Raw genomic sequence first — 17943 nt, 5'->3', positions numbered from 1 at the left:
GCGACGTGTTTTTGAAACTTTTACTGTGTTGGCTCTGTTCAAACGAGTATCGTTATTATTATCTTTTTTTTCTTTTTCCCTACCTATGCTCATAGCCTTGAGAAGCTATTTCAGCTTCACCCTAACGTGTGTAGGTGAGCTCACGGGGCTCTAACCGGAGTGTTGCCAACACTGACCCTAGCAAGAGCAGTACTTCGCAGAATCTACCACCGGATCGGAAACGCGACCCACTGAGAAGATCCGGCGAGAAACTCAGTGCGCTGTGTCTATGGGTTAATTCGCTCGTCGAACCCGTCGCTTGCGACGAAGGACGGTGACCGGTACTTGTGGTACCTAAAAGCACCGTTAATGGATCGGGAGGATCCGTAATGACGTGCTTTGGGCGACGTCGACTGTTTACCATTCGGTCTACAGGAAATTATTATCATGAGTGCTCATGACAATATAAAGTAGGATTTTTATTAAACCATTACAGGGTTATTGTGAGCCGACATCCTCTTTAAAGTCCTTTTATAACCGACATTGCATTATGCGAACATTAGGTACAAATGAGGATACACTTGTCGTGACCCAGTTTCTAACAGGTACCTTAGTGTAATAGTAGGGTCAAATTCCTCGTCCGTCAAACATGATCATAGTAGTTCCGATTCGTAGGTTTATTGTGTCTCGAAAATGTATAGAATACAGCATTAGGAGAACATCATCGAAACGTTAACATGTCACTAATAACTTAGATACCACAGGACGGATTTTTTGGCGGGAATGTAAAGAATCCTATCGTGTGAATTTCAAAAAAATTTTTTCAATTGAATTTTGTGTCAAGCGAAAATTCGGAACGATCACTATTTTTAAATATATAGAATTAATTCCTTATAAATTCTCGTAATTCCACTGAAAGGATTATTTTTTAAAACAAATGCTTGTGATCTAATTGTTCGAGAAAGCAATGACTAAAAAATTTAAAAAAAATTGATTGAGTAAAATAATAAATATAGTTCGCCCCAGTGTGGAAGATTGAAAATATATTAAAGCAGTAGAAAGTAGGAAGTATTATACACATAAAATCCGAATGCTTTAACGTGAGCTCTTTTATTAACAGCCTTAGAATTTCCCCGGGAAATCATCTTCACCGTTCCAATTCAACCGCTGTCATAACAACCGTGCATTCACGCAAGCGAAGAGCGCTGGTAACTTTTGATCCAGATCTGTGTACGGCGGATCCTTTATTTATTTCTTTGATCTCTTTGGATATAGCGAGAATTGCACTCGAGTAGATACATTCTTTATTAACTAACTTCGCGATAGGAAATTATTGGATTGAGAAAATATTTGAGATATAAAAAAATATCTTTTTATTTCCGCATACAATTTTGCACATGCTTTATTGCTGCGAAATATTAAAACATGAATGGCAAACAAAGACGTTTCAGAATTTGAAACCTGAATGAGAACTAGTGGTCCCGCTGTAGTCGAATTTCGACTATAATTAATTGAAATTATACATAACTTGGAACATTATTAAGGTTCTATTGTCAAAGACTATCATACTTCTATAATCACAGATTTCGCCAAGACTACACTATAGACAAATATTAATAAAGATAAACAATATTAATCTATTCTCCTTTTGACCACAGACTTTAATGCAATGACAAAAGTTTGACAGTAAATAAAGGGTATTTATATGTGTGTGTGTGTGTGTGTCAAATACATGGTAGTGTGTGTAATGCTTTTTTTAATGAATTATTGCATCATTTTTTTTTTAATATTAGCATTCTGCACTCCTTTATATTCTCTATAAGTGTGAGAAATTGCATACTACTCCGTCCGCGCAATTTGCGTACCTAAAAAAGGGGTACAGAGTTTTTGCTTCACGTATTAATATATCTTATACCTTTAAACGAGCAATTCTGGTATATTAATATATATGTATATAATCTGAATCGCGGAAATGGCTCCAACGATTTTCATAAAATTTAGTATACAGGGGATTTCGGGGGCGATAAATCGATCTAGCTACGGTTTATTTTCAGAAAATGTTGTTTTATTCGGGTTTTAAATAATCAACTCTTCCCGACATCTATTGGCGAACAATAATACTGTTTTTCTTAATTGGGGGCAACTAACCGCTTTAAAGACACAACAAGATGGCGTTATCAAAAAAAAACCGAGCAAAGCTCGGTCATCATCTAATAGATAAGTAATACGTAATTTTGACAGAATTGCTTTTTTTATTGCTTAGATGGCTGGACGAGCTCACACCCCGCCTGGTGTTAAGTGGTGACTGGAGCCCATAGACATCTACAACGTAAATGCGCCACCCACCTTGAGATATAAGTTCTAAGGTCTCGAGTATAGTTACGACGGCTGCCCCACCCTTCAAACCGAAACGCATTACTGCTTCACGGCAGAAATAGGCAGGGTGGTGGTACTTACCCACGCGGACTCCCAAGAGGTCCTACCACCAGTAAATGCTCCGTGTATGGAATGAGCTAAAAAGTACAAAACTCCTCTTTGTTAAGATTTCTTGCATTGTTATCTTAATCTAAATTCAAATTATCATATTTCTAGCTGTTCTTCTTTTTTTAAGTATCGCAACTGACTGCCTGCGACGCCATTGTTGCCATTGTCGAGTTTATAAAAATATTTAATTAATTGTTAAATACATAAGAAAAATGATATGAAGCGAATTGAGATGCTGCCATTTCCGTCGTAATTGCTATGGGCTCTCCTAAGTACTTAATTCAGTGTCGGTCAATACACTTAATATATCTCGGTCGTAAGCTCGTCCGTCGATTTTTTTTATCGCTTAGGTGGTTGGACGAGCTCACAGCCCACCCGGTGTTAAGTGGTCACTGGAGCCCATAGACATCTACAGCATAAATGCGCCACCCACCTTGAGATATAAGTTCTTAGGTCTCAGTATAGTTACAACGGCTACCCCACCCTTCAAATCGAAACGCATTGCTGCTCCACGGCAGAAATAGGCGAGGTGGTGGTACCTACCCGTGCGGACTTACAAGAGGTCCTACCACCAGTAAAAGGTGCCCCAAAAGGACAAAAAAAACACCGTCTTTCTCAAAGACATTCGGTATTCAGGCTTTGAATATTATTATCACATATCATTACGCGACTTAAAAGACCAGATAAAATTCTAGCTCGGCTCCTAAATGCCCTAAACCTGAAACAAATTACATTTAAATAAGTAGGTATATTATAAACTTGTGCAAACACTATTATTTGTCAATGTTCCTTCGGAGTTGTCCGATTGCGCTGAACTTATTTTAAGTGAAATAGATGTTTTTTCTGATTGTCTCACTACTTACAGGAAAAATCTGTCGCGGATCATCTCCCAATTAAATTAATCTTAAGCAATGAATGAAATGTATTCAAATCTTAGCTGTATATTTTTTTTATTTTTGATGTTAATGCACTGTCGATTGCACCTATAATTGAGGTGACATCTGCCATGAACTTTTGTCAATTTGTCAATGTTTTGTATTGATGATCACTTTGTTGGTGCAACTTAATAAATAAATAAATAAATTTGGCATCATAAAATCACAGATTCACTAATTCCTGATAATTTGATGCTATTACAAGAGCCATGATCACGGGTAACCTACTTATATGTAATTGGGTCGTTTTCGAATTTGGGGCCAAAAGCGAGTTATTTGATTTAATTCTCATAACCTTAATGTTACCGTAATTTTAAGTACAGTAAATTTGTTGTCATGACAACAGGCACGTGCTCCTATAACTATATATTCGTAAGCACTGTCAAATTAGGAGTTATACATTAAAAACTATCTCAAATCTCATTCGTATCACTGGTTCGAAATTCAAATTCTAAATTGTTTGCTATTTTTCTAGTAATGCTTTTTTTTTTTTATTGCCTAGATGTGTGGACGAGCTCACAGCCCACCTGGTGTTAAGTGGTTACTGGAGCCCATAGACATCTACAACGTAAATGCGCCACACACCTTGAGATATAGTTCTAAGGTCTCAGTATAGTCACAACGGCTGCCCCACCCTTCAAACCGAAACGCATTACTGCTTCACCGCAGAAATAGGTGGGGCGGTGGTACCTACCCGTGCGGACTCACCAGAGGTCCTACCACCAGTAATGCGTGTTGAAATTCGGCAATTTTATTTAATCAGTATATAATACAATAATTAAGGAAAACTAACTGGATATTAGAACATTATTAAAAACAAAAGAAGTACGATTTAGTATTTAGTTTAGATAGTAGATAGATTAGCAGCTTTTTAAAAAAGTTCCTATTTAAATTGTCATCCGTGTTGGCGTTATTAAATGCGTAAAATGAAAAATATAAATGAATGTTATATAATACTAGCTGACCCGGCAAACGTTGTCTTGCCATATATAAGATTTCTAGAGAATTTCTAGTGTAGAAAAAAATTACTAACTTATTGGAAGTGTATAAGGATGTGGAATATGAGTGAAAAAGGCCTGGAGCGCTGTGAACGATGAGGGAATGTTGTTTAAAAATAACAAAACACCAAACATTAAAAAAATATATATAAAAAAAAAAAAAAAATTTTTGGTGTGAACACCTCTTATCACTTAAAGGTTAGAAAAATAGATAGTAGCCGATTCTCAGGCTTACTGAATATGCATAAAAAAAATCATGAGAATCGGTCAAGCGGTTTCGGAGGAGTATGGGAACGAACATTGTGACACGAGAATTTTATATATTAGATTATCAATAAAAAAGTGATGGACTTGATTGTGATGAAGCATTTTTTTTTTGAACATGCTTAAATACAAAAAAAATTGGAAGTTAGAAAAAGTTTAAATTCATGAAATCGTTATTTTTTTGGCCACAAAATTGAAAACGACCCAATTCAGTGTATCACTTTGTTACGAGTAAACAATGACAGTATACCTACTAATGTGATTATGAAAATCGCGGTCAGAACTTGTTAAATAATAGTGTGCGTATTTAAATAGTCGCGGAGTATAATACCTAATATTTTAATAGGTCGCTTTAATGCTCTTGCTGATATTCTTGTTACGGTAAAACTTATTATTCTACACTATTAGTTAAATTCGTTCGTTCGATACCTGAAGAGGACCCGGAAAAAATAGCTGGCGTTCCACAGTCTTGCCTTTGCCCTATTTTCTTAAAAATATGGCAAAAAATTCTTGACATTACATAGTCAACATCTTTGAACGTTTCACCTAAGAAAACTATTGTCTAAATCAATTGAATCAGTTAATTGCTTTACAATAAAATTATCTTTTTTTTATTTATTAGTCAAATAGGCAACCAGCTCTCGGCGGTCAAACTCGGAGAAATGTCAAATCCCAATTGTATTGATTAAAGTGTGTCCCACGTTACAACTTGAACCGATAACTGTTACATGGTAGAAATATGCAGGGTGTTGGTACATATAGGATCGGGCCCACTATACGCCCTGCCAGGGTGAAGGCACAAATGACGAAAATCTCAGTTGGATTCTTCACACTACCGCTTTCAACATCTAAACGGAAGTCCGGCGATTTCATCCTAAAGCAAAACCAATAATTACGCAAGTTTATATATTATAAGAGTTTCGTTTCTTATTGCATTAAGTTATTTCTTCACCGTGGAAATCAGTCGGACACGTCTTGCGTATGTCTTTTCTTGGAAAAATACCTCTCTGCGGGATTTGAACTCCGCCATACACGTCGCGCATGATACGAACGTATTACGTTGCCCATTCTTTAAGCCACGACAGCTTCGGCCACTGAACATTAAAAATACTGTAAAGTTGTCTACGTTCTCACGGCTCATTTTATTGACATAAAACTATGTTTCATTTAAGGATCTCACCTCATTTATTTATCTATACTAATATTATAAAGAGGAAAGATTTGTTTGTTTGTTTGTTTCGAATAGGCTCCGAAACTACTGGACCGATTTGAAAAATTATTTTTCCATTAGAAGCCGACATTGTCCCTGATGAACATAGGCTACTTTTTTTTTTTTTTTTTTTTTTTTTTTTTTTTTTTTTTTTTTTTTTTTTTTTTTTTTTTTTTTTTTTTTTTTTTTTTTTTTTTTTTTTTTTTTTTTTGTTTCATGTGTGTTTTAATGTTTCCGAAGCGAAGCGAGGGCGGGTCGCTAGTTTATTTATAAAACTGATGTGTTAGTAAGCTAACCGTGATTGGATAAGAACTATTGAAGCTTTCGAAGTATAATACTGATCGGAAAACAAACTGAAAACGCGTTATAAGATAAAATAATTCCGGCCATCAAACGATTCAACTTGAATCCCATTTAATAATACAAAATCCTTACAAAACTTAAAATATAAATTCATCGATCGTCTAAAATCTAAATGTTAAAAGTTTTGAAACGAAATTCAACCTAATCTTAGCAGTTCTGTTTGTTTGTTTACGGAAGTTTGATAGGAGAACTGTTTGTTATGTGACGAAGCCAAATCTGCCAAAATTCCAGGAATTTGACTATTGTTTTAAGTGACACATAAGAAGCCACTACTGAGTGTTTAACTTTCCTATTTATTATTTATTTATTTAGCTATAGAGCTAATACCTCAGGCATTATGGCAGGCATTATGCTAATGCCTTCCTTTAATGCCTGAGGCATTCTCTACCAGCCAACAAAAGGTGGTATGAAGCGTCCTGTGGTAGGTGCATTTTATATTGCAATAAGGAAATAATAATAATGTTATATAAATATACTGACACACACACCGTATTTATTTATTTGGGAAACCAACAGTACAAAACAAAAAATAATTTAAAAAAATATCTAAAACAATAACCAAACACGTTTCCACCATCAAAATCAAAGGAAAAAAAGAGAAATTTGGAAATTTTCAGTTTACACAAAAAAAAACAAAGCAATACAATACGCACATGTTATATACATCAACCTACACTATAAAACTTAATAATACACATCGGACTAAATCGCCTTGTAAATATTCCAAAATAGCATTTCTATATGGTACAAGTGACAAACAAAAGATGTCAGCATTAGAGAACTTAGTATCATACAACCTACAAGATTTACGGACAATAGTTAGAAGCATATTTCGTTCTAGCCGTGGACATGTGGAAGGTGTGCTTAGAACGCGCAGTTATACGACTACATTTAAATGAAATTTGGGAAAGAAGATAGCTTGAATCAATCTCACATATAAAAGCATTTGATCCCTCAGTAGCCTACGATCGACTAGCAGCAATGTCTCTTGCTTCATTTTAACTTTTGTCTCATGCCGTATTAGGATTCGGCATGAATTTGACTACCAGCCTGTGTGACGTCAGCTCTTTCTGAAAATGCTATCGTTGGCATTAGATAGTAAGTAACCAGAAAATTCTCATAGTCACCTTGTAAGATACCCCTGGTGAGCCAAGGGTCGATTCAATTGTAAACTGGGAACCGCTCCTCCGATTCTTTATTTAAGCTAGCTTTTAGTTGGTGTTGATGCAGACACGAACCGCAACCCACCTTATGTTCACAGAAGCTAATCGACCCAATGTAAATTGTAACGAGAAAAAATTGCTAATTCCATCCAGAAAAATGGAAGGATTTAGTTACGTCAAAATTAGGAGTCCGAGCTCTCCGGGCTCATACTCATAATTGAGGCCGTCATCGCAAAAGTGGCCTAAGCTTACTATAGGTTCGTGGTCGAGGCGATTGGCCAACCCCACGTGGGGGCTACGGACCGTCGAGGCGGTTTACCCGGTGTTTGATGACTGGGTGAATCGTGGCGAAGGACGTCTCACTTTCGTCTGGTGCAGGTGCTGACCGGGCACGGATGCTTCAGGAAGTACCTGCGCCGGATAGGGGCTGAGCCGACGACGAGGTGTCACCATTGTGGATACGACCTGGACACGGCGAAGCATACGCTCGCTGTCTGCCCCGCTTGGGAGGTGCAGCGCCGTGTCCTGGTCGCAAAGATAGGACCTGACTTGTCGCTGCCTGGCGTCGTGGCGTCGATGCTTGGCAGCGATGAGTCATGGAAGGCTATGCTCGACTTCTGCGAGTGCACCATCTCGCAGAAGGAGGCGGCGGGGCGAGTGAGGGAAAGCTCTCCTCACTATGCAGAAACCCGCCGCCACCGAGCAGGGGGTCGGGACCGGGGTCGTATCCGTGACCTGGCCCCCTAAGAGCTAGGGGTCCCACCCGTTTTGTGCGGGGAGAGACCCAGACGTGGGGTGGCGTGCTTTGCACGCTCACCCGCAATAGGAAGCCGGGTGATGGTAGACCGCGTTCCCCCGACCGCTCTGGGGGAAGGTGTAACGCGGCGCCATCAAAGCGGGCTCTCGGCCCGCTGAACGAGGGAACCGGTGGTCGTGTCGCTGGCGGCCACCGGTCCGGCGTCCGTTGGACGGTGGGATGGATGTAATGTGCTCTGCATCAACCCTGTCCCGCCGTTTCAATAGCCCCGACTGGGCTCCGGCCCGGTCCGAGGTAGGGCGCCGGTTGTGAGCGGCAGTAGTTTTTAGTGAGGTTCAACTCCCACATACCCCACCTGCCGCGCGGGTGGGGATCCGGCGATTTTCTCCTGTGGAAAAAAAAAAAGCTTACTATAGGTAGTATGGAGTCAATTAGGTTTGAATTTTCATGAATTTGAATCTGAGTAGGCAAAAAAACAATACGCGCAAAAATAATGTTTACAATGCATCTGTTATCTATGGGTGAACCTATAGATAGGCCGATTTTGCATCAAAATTTATTATATCTATACATATATATAAAATTGGAGTGTCTGTTTGTAATATTGAAATAACCGGTTATTACGACATGCATATGTATATAATTATATATATGGTACATACACCAAAATAACATTTTTTACAATTTTTGTCTGTCTGTCTGTCTGTTTGTTCCGGCTAATCTCTGGAACGGCTGGACCGATTTTGACGAGACTTTCACTGCTAAGTAGCTGATGATATAATAAGGAGTAACTTAGGTTTTACTTTTTTTAGACTAGCTTCGCCCCGCGGCGTAGCCCACGGTACGACAATAACCGCGGCACTCAGCTATCATCAATAATAAAATTTAATGTTTCCGAAACGAAGCGAGGGCGGGTCGCTAGTTTTAAATAAATTCCAATATATATACTTAAAAGCTTGTATATAATTAATTGTGGGTTAGGCCACTTTTGCGCTGACGGCCTCAATTATCAGCGAGACATTAGAAATAATAACGACGAATAACATAGGAAAATAAATATGAACTTAGAGTTAAATGCGGTATGTAGGGAGGAGTATTGTGATTCCTCCCCGGTATGTATCACAATCCAACTTAAGTCTACCGTAAATTAATCAAACGTTTCCATTTGAGGGGTAAGACAACTGTTACAGAATACAATTGACACTCCACCTCATCTCTTAACCTTTTAACTGCCTTGTAGGTCACCGATGCCCTACGTGGAACACTGAAGTAATTATGTCAATTTTTGTTACTAAAGCGCACACATAGACTTTTGGAAAGACGAATCCGAAGACATGACGGTGAATCTATTTCTAAGACACCGGAAAGGCTCACACACATTTTTTACTGGTGGTAGGACCTCTTGTGAGTCCGCACGGGTAGGTATCACCACCCTGCCTATTTCTGTCGTATAGCAGTAATGCGTTTCGGTTTTAAGGGTGAGGCAGCCGTTGTGTGTTGTAACTATACTTGAGACCTTAGAACTTATATCTCAAGGTGGGTGGCGCATTTACGTCGTAGATGTCTATGGGCTCCAGTAACTACTTAACACCAGGTGGACTGTGAGCTCGTCCACTCATCTAAGCAATAAAAAAAAAGAAGGCAAAGTCACACTATCTCGACGCTTAGTAACATAAATCGACGTAATTACTTCAGTGCCCTGCGTAGGGCACCGGTGAATTACATGGCTGTCAAAGGGTTAAGAGTGGGTGGAGGCAATCATGTCGTGATGTCTACAGAGTCTCGTTTTTCAATCTACAACAAAAAATACTTATCCCAAGTCGTAGATATAATTAAGCCTACATATACGGTTTAATCTCGCATTTTTTATTGTCAGTATACTATATAATATTATTTCTGATGTTTCGAGTCGGTCAGGGCCCTGAAACTGCGATACTTTAAGACAAATATTTTGTTTTTTTGTATGGAAACTATCGACATCTTGTAGCGGATGCCCCTAAACTTATATGTTGTTAAAGTTAAGGCATTCAATTATTGTGTAACTAAACACAGAAACTAAAAAAAAAATTACTAATACAAGTCTTTATTTGATAGAGACAAATTGATTAAATTTTATCAATTTGTGGTTTCTGAAAATTTACTAAACCCTTAATTAAAAATTAAATATAGGATAGGCAATTTGTTACTGCCATCTATCTACAGGAGCAATGAGAAACGAATCTAAGCGAAGCCATCTAGTGGCCGACGCCCGTAAGCATTTTTGTTGAGTGCTTGAGTTGCTTATCTGTAACTAACTTTTGTGTATTATCACGGACGACTAAGGTTTAATTCGTCGATATATGAATATAATGTTAACTACAGTATACAGATACAATATAACTATAGGATGAAACCTAAAATATAAAATGTAAAAATAGCTTCTATATAGTATCGTAATAAAAATATGACTAGGGTACTAAAACTATAGATGAACGAGAGGGAAATACTTTCATACGAGTAAAGTGCTGACACGTATTTTGCAAATAGAGCATCACTTTATCTCATTATGTATAAACCAGTAGCGAAATGAAAATAATCGGTTGTCTGTAAAGTCGGTTTACTGACGATAGTTGAACGTGACAACGTCATAAGAAAATACCACTAAAAATGGAATGGTTTAATTTTTCAATTGTCGCAATTATCGTTGCTATAAATAATTGACATCACATTCACTTTTCACTGAACTTCATACTTGACGAAAACATGTAAATGTATTATTGTATAGCAGCTGTCCACGCGTCCAGCTGTCCAGACATCTGTCGATAGATGTCGAATGCTGCCGAACGCGGAGGCTGATTGTGCCTCTTTGTCGCTCGTTGCGCGCTCTTGCTTGCACTTCAAGCCTTAAATGGAACGCCTCAGAGCGAGGTAACGCCGCATGAGTCATGTTTTTTCGTGCGTGCAGCCGGCTCCATCGAATTATAAGACGTTGTCACGTCAAAAAAATACAAGAGGATAATTCGACATTTCTGTTCTTTTTAGACCGTTATTTCATTAGAAACCGTTAAATATGGATCAAAAAAATAATATGAAACTGAATCGAGTAAATCTTCCCGGAAAATTTGTCAGAGATGTATTGTTATCAGCCAGTCAAGAATGAAGCTACTTTGTTAACTCGAATTCAACTCGATTGCCAATGTATTGGGTACGTTTTAAAAACTAAAATTCGATTTTTATCCAACTTTATGAACCGTATGGTTTTATGTGGATATCAAGATTTTATAATGTAATAAAAAAACAATGATCTGTAAATACAAACTTTTCCATTTAATTCATACTGTGATATCAGTACAGTAATTACACGAATACATAAATAGATTACGGGATCCGAGAAATCACCAAGAAAATACTTTCAAATATAAATTTCAGTTCACGTTCCTATCTTTGGAGACGGTTATTACCACCCTATACACGTGCTAAAGTAATAATCATATATATTTCTATACATTTCATTTACGGACGTTCAAACATATTTATATATTCAAAATATTTTTTTTTTTATTGCCTTGATTTGTGGACGAGCTCACAGCCCACCTGGTGTTAAGTGATTACTGGAACCCATAGACATCTACAACGTAAATGCGCCACACACCTTGAGATATAAGTTCTAAGGTCTCAGTATAGTTACAACGGCTGCCCCGCCCTTCAAACCGAAGCGCATTACTGCTTCACGGCAGAAATAGGCGGGGCGGTGGTACCTACCCGTGCGGACTCACAAGAGGTCCTACCACCAGCAGGACCACCTATTCAAAACGAATATTCGTAAAAATGAATCACACAGTTTCGTGAACAAGAATAAAGCCTTGCAAAAATCCGTTGAATTAAATTGAAAATAATATCGTAATAAATCACGAGCGAAATTCCATTTATAATAACAGTGGTACTCGACATGTTAAATATTGTAGAAGGTCCATGTAGGTATAGAGTTGCTATCCTGGCAGGATCGCCATGTGGTGTCTGGTCACGTTGGATTAGAATTAATACGTCCATTCAGTTTGAAGGTCCGGTTTATTGTGTAAAAGATGTATTTAGTTACAAGACAGTAAGACAGTAGTGCCGAATAAGCACTTTAAATAAGGCTGTATACATACTAGAATGCTTACACACTACAACGTAAATATTCAAATTCGAATTTATTATAGTTGAGCGAGTTGAAATCTTAGTAGCGTCCGTAGTAGCCCTGTGCGAAGGAATCGTCAGTGTTACCGTGGCCGTCGATTGGGCGCGCCGCCCAAGCCGGTATCAGCCCGTAACATCGCGTAGCCGGCGATCGTCAATGCGAACGGATAACAAAACATTACGTAAAGACATTTAAAATTACGTTTCCAACACTTAACTTGGAACGTTAAACGATTTATATTTTTACGATGGCATATAAAAAACGTGAGAGAAGTTCAAAATGGTGTGCCGCAAAATTAGATTAGACGATTACCTGTGCGTCTGTTTACGTTTAGTTACCGCCGAAGGAAAATCGTGAAAGAAAACAGGCGTCTGATTTACAATGATCTGTAACTTTACATGAACACTTGAAATAATTACTAGTGGTATTATTGTGGAATATTAATGGTGGTAGGACCTCTTGTGAGTCCGCACGGGTAGGTACCACCTCCCTGCCTATTTCTGCCGTGAAGCAGTAATGCGTTTCAGTTCGAAGGGTAGAGCAGCCGTTGTAACTATACTAAGACCTTAAAACTTATATCTCAAGGTGGGTGGCGCATTTACGTTGTAGATGTCTATGGGCTCCAGTAACCACTTAACACCAGTTGGGCTGTGAGCTCGTCCACCTATCTAAGCAATAAAAAAAATTAGGTAGCGGTTATTTGCAATTGTTATTATGTTCTGTTTCTTTGGTCGTTTATCTTGCGCGATGTCTCGCGAGGAAAATAAAATACGTGCGTAAAGAAGAAGCAAAAAAAAAAAGCGTTGTAAAACACCACTTGTTACACTATAGTGTTCGTGAATAATAAAACAGAAGGATTAAACAAATGTATTTTTCTCTTAAGATTAGTTTATTGGAGGATATAGCACTTAATCTTTGATTCGTTAGATTTGATGTTTTGCTGATTAAAATAATTACGCATAAAATAGCATTTTGTCATTTATTGCTAAGGTGGATGAAGGAGCTCACGACCCAGCTGGTGTTAAGTGGTCACCGGAGCCCATAGATATCAAGTTAATGCTACCACCCGCCTTGAGACATGAGTTCTGAGTCTCAGTTTTAAAGTAAAACAGCTGCCCCACCCTTCAAACTGAAATGCATTACTGCTTCACGGCAGAAACAGGCAGAGTGGTGGTACTCATCCGAGCGGGCTCACAAGATTCCCTACCAACCAGTAAATAATAAATACCATACAAAAATTTTATCCAACCAATTTTCCAAATTGAAAGTTTCACTTCCGTGTGCTTGAAGGCAGCTTTGCCACTGACTTCATTAAATTGTTATCCTTAAGCCGCGTTTCCAAGTAACCCACAAAGATTGCAATGATTAAATTCTAGAGCTTGATACAGCAGATAACTTACATCTAGAATCGATTAGTTTATTTGGCTCTTATCTAGCACCCGGGATCCTCTTAGATAGAAACTTAAGTCAAACAAACTGGTAGACCTCAAGATATTATTAGTTTGTTATGTGTGAAATAAAACGGAAAAGTATAGAATTGATTTCAATAGAAAAACAAAACGGTAGAGATAACTTGTGATCGTGATAAGACGTCCGGTGTACTAACATCCAACCAGCGCCGTAATACTATAGAATTGTGATTGTCACAAGATGGGTTGTTAACCCATCGCATGCGACGAAGGGCTCGACGAGTAAATTAACCCATAGACACAGCCTACTGAGTTTCTCGCCGGATCTTCTCAGTGGGTCGCATTTCCGATCCGGTGGTAGATTTTGCGGAGCACTGCTCTTGCTAGGGCCAGTGTTAGCAACACTCCCGGTTTGAGCCCCGTGAGCTCACGTAGACGTCAAGGAAAAACTGAAATAGCCTCTCAAGGCCATCAGCATAGGTAGAGAAAAAAAAAGAAAGAAAAGGTGGGTGGCGACATTAAGCTGATGATGGCTATGGACTTCGGTAACCCCTTAAAACTAGGCCGTGAGCTTGTTAACCCAGTTAAGCAATAAAAAAATGTGGATAAAAATTTACGTATTCTGGTCGAAGTAGCACACACAAGTTTTGTTAAGTGTGCGTAATTAAATACTCGGTGGCTTTTTTGAAAGCTCTCCCCTCCCCATCCGCGAGAAGCTGGAATAGCCGTGTCGTTTTCAATTTTGCCACCAAATAAAGTAACGATTTCATGAGTTTAAGCTTTCTCTAATTTTTCATAATTTTTTTTGTATTCAGGCATGTTCAGAATAAAAAAATCATCATCACAATCAAGCCAATCACGAATTTATTGATAATATTAAATAATATTCATTTATATTTTTCATTTTACGCATTTGATAACGCCAACACTGATGAAAATTTAAATAGGAGCTTTTTAAAAAGCTTACAAATCGTACTTCTTTTGTTTTTAATAATGTTCTAATATCCAGTTACCTAGTTTTCGTTTATTATTGTATTAGATAGTTATTAAATAAAATTACCGAATTTCAACACGCATTACTGGAAAAATGGCAAACTTGTTTGATTTTGAATTTCGAACTCCTAATTTAACAGTTTTTACGAATATATAGTTATAGGAGCACGTGCCTGTTGTCATGACAACAAATTTACTGTACCTATAATTGCGGTAGCATTAAGGTTATGAGAATTAAATCAAATAACTTCCAAATTTGAAAACGACCCAGCCCGTTAGGCTAACAGGGAAAAGGTAAGGGAAAAAAGGGGGGCTCTCGGTACAATGCACCAGTTTTATTTCAGCAAAGTATTTCAGCGGTGCTGATTTAACGCGAGGGGCCCAACTAAATATTTAGTAGCAGAAAAACAGCCCATGGGAATGAGTACATCACAGTCCGGATGTTTTTGTTTCGAAATTGCACAACACTAGCTTTTACCGGCAACTTGATTCGCGCTAATGTGGGATATCTGCTCCTCGGGAATCAAACGGTTATACCAGTCCGTTACCATTGCAAAATTTCAAGATGATCAATTGAATAGGTAGTTAAGAAGTGGATTTTGTAAAAAAAAAAACAAACGAATCTCACTCAAATAAAACTCGAGTATCTTCGTTGTCAAACAAATATCTGTTGTTTTTTTTTTGGAAATGTCAATATTTTGACTGCTATGACAACAATCTACTAAGAATGATCTGTGGCCGTGAAAAATGTTAAGCATTCGGAACGTCAATTTTAAAATGCGTCTCTATACTTTTTTACCTCAAAAATATACATAAAATATGACATAACTAAACTGACATTAGTAATATTCACAAACAAAACTGAGTTTACCAAATACTCAAAACTATATAAAGACTATGTAAAGACTAATGTAAAATTTAGAGTTCACCGCGAAAACCGAAGAATATCTAATATATAAAATTCTCGTGTCACAGTTTTCGTTGCCATACTCCTCCGAAACGGCTTGACCGATTTTGATGAAATTTTTTGTGCTTATCCGGTATCTATGAGAATCGGCCAACATCTATTTTTCATCCCCCTAAATGTTAGGGGTAGTCCACCCCTAAATTTTTTATTTATTTTTTAGACAAAATTTTTAATTTCTATTTTTTTATGAAACAACATACAAAAATACATACAATCCTCAATTTTCACCCTTCTACGATCAACCCTTATTTTTAATTTGCTAATTAAAAACTTTAAATTTTTTTGCGAGAATTTTGTTTTTATTTTGTCATGACGTAGAATAAAAAAAATCATATTACTCTGAAATTTTCACCCCTCTACGATCAACCCCTATTTTTTATTTGTTAATTATAAACTTTAATTTTTTTGGCAAGATTTTCATTTTTATTTTTATTTTGTCATGAATTAAAATAAAAAAAATCATATTACTCTCAATTTTCACTCTTATACGATCAACCCCTATTTTTCCATCCGCAATAAGGTTGCAAGATGGCAATCAAATATTATAATTGTAGTACGATAAATTCTTATTCAGAGTTTATAATTTCAAGTTCCTTTAATTATGATTTTTTTTAAATTGAATTTGATCTCCCGCGCTCGCCGGTCGACTACTGATCAACTATCAATCGATCAGCTATCCCCACCAGGTGTCACCACTGATCCAGCAAACATCACGTAGTAGGGATGGGGACGAAGCCGGTCTCCTGTCTTACTTACTCACTATACATCATAAATTATACACTTAATATATTTGAGAGCTATATAATACTATACATTTTTCAGCCATGTTTTGTTGGTTTTATTTGTGTATCAATAGTATGTTCAGTAGGTCTGAGAATCGGCTACTATCTATTTTTCATACCCCTAAGTGAAAAGGGTTGTCCACCCCAAACATTTATTTTTTATTTTAATTTTTTGGATATATTTTTTTGTTTATAATGAGGTATTATGTGGTTAAATGAGGTTTTTATTTCTACAGTAGAATTTCCCTAGAAATCTTATTTAAGGCAACACAACGTTTGCCGGGTCAGCTAGTACTATTATATTTTACAAAACATATGAATTGATATAAAAATAAATGTTATATTTTTGCACAGAGCACATACGGCTAGACAATAACGATATGTAAGATTTTATGAGATTATTCACAGCGCGTGTGTGCTGAACTGATTATCCCTTCTATCCACCAATATAAATCGACGTAAATAGAATCATGGCTCTAAAAGTTGGTGTCTTATTTGTAGTTTATCGGTTTCAGTAACCGCTAAGCTTAACTATTAGGTATTCTGTGGGATCGTATTTCTAAACATGCTGTTAAAAACAAAAGAAGAAGGAACTAATAAAATATATTGTGGAAAGAATATTACGTCGAGAGAAATATAGACGGGGGCCTACAGACTTTACTTTGTCAAGTAAAGAGACCACACCTGAAGGCAAACAATGAGGTACTTAAAGAAAAATTAGAGGGTAGTTAGTACAGTAATCAACTGTCAACGAATAATCACCATACTAGTCCGTGGCCAAAGTAAAATGAAATACTCGAAACGCGGAAATAATGTAATGACAAAAAAAGGGTGCGTGTACTTATGTACGCGCGTAACAAGTTATACTTTATTATTATTAAACTTATTAACCTTAATTTACGTAAAAATACTTGTTCTTTTTCCTCGAAAGTTGATATATCGTGAGCCGCAACGTAAAGCCAAGGTCGCGTCATACGTGATGGTGATATCCAGTGTCATGATGATTGTATAATAGTTCGATCAGCTATTTTCGTGTTCGGATTTATTTTCGAACCCGAACCAGTGAACGTCACTAATTGATTTTAATTTTACCGATGAATAATCGATATTTAAAAAAAAACGTGTGGCACTCGGGAACTGCTACGGTAAAGCTATTGCATAGCATTTTTTATCAACTTATGCAATTATAATTAGACAATGATAATTTAATATTAAAACAATAATAAAACAAGACCACGCTATATTAAACATTAATAAAAGCAAAACCTTAACTGTCCCCTTCACACTCATAAGCTAGACCGCACGAGAGAGAGATGGGCAGACTTTTCATGATGCGCATGCAGTGTGACGTCACGCCACGCGCTTATTCACAAACACTAAACAAGCGCAACATGTGAATGTGTTGAACGCGAGCTACACGGTAGGCGGAGTGAGGGGTGTAAAGTTTTTTTCGTTACGGAATTTCATGATTCGGTTGCCG

The sequence above is a fragment of the Bombyx mandarina genome, chromosome 08 (genome assembly GCF_030267445.1).
Source record: "Bombyx mandarina strain Sakado chromosome 08, ASM3026744v2".
Lineage (NCBI taxonomy): Eukaryota > Metazoa > Arthropoda > Insecta > Lepidoptera > Bombycidae > Bombyx > Bombyx mandarina.
The sequence above is the reverse complement of the archived record's forward strand: the minus strand, read 5'-3'. Positions refer to the sequence as shown.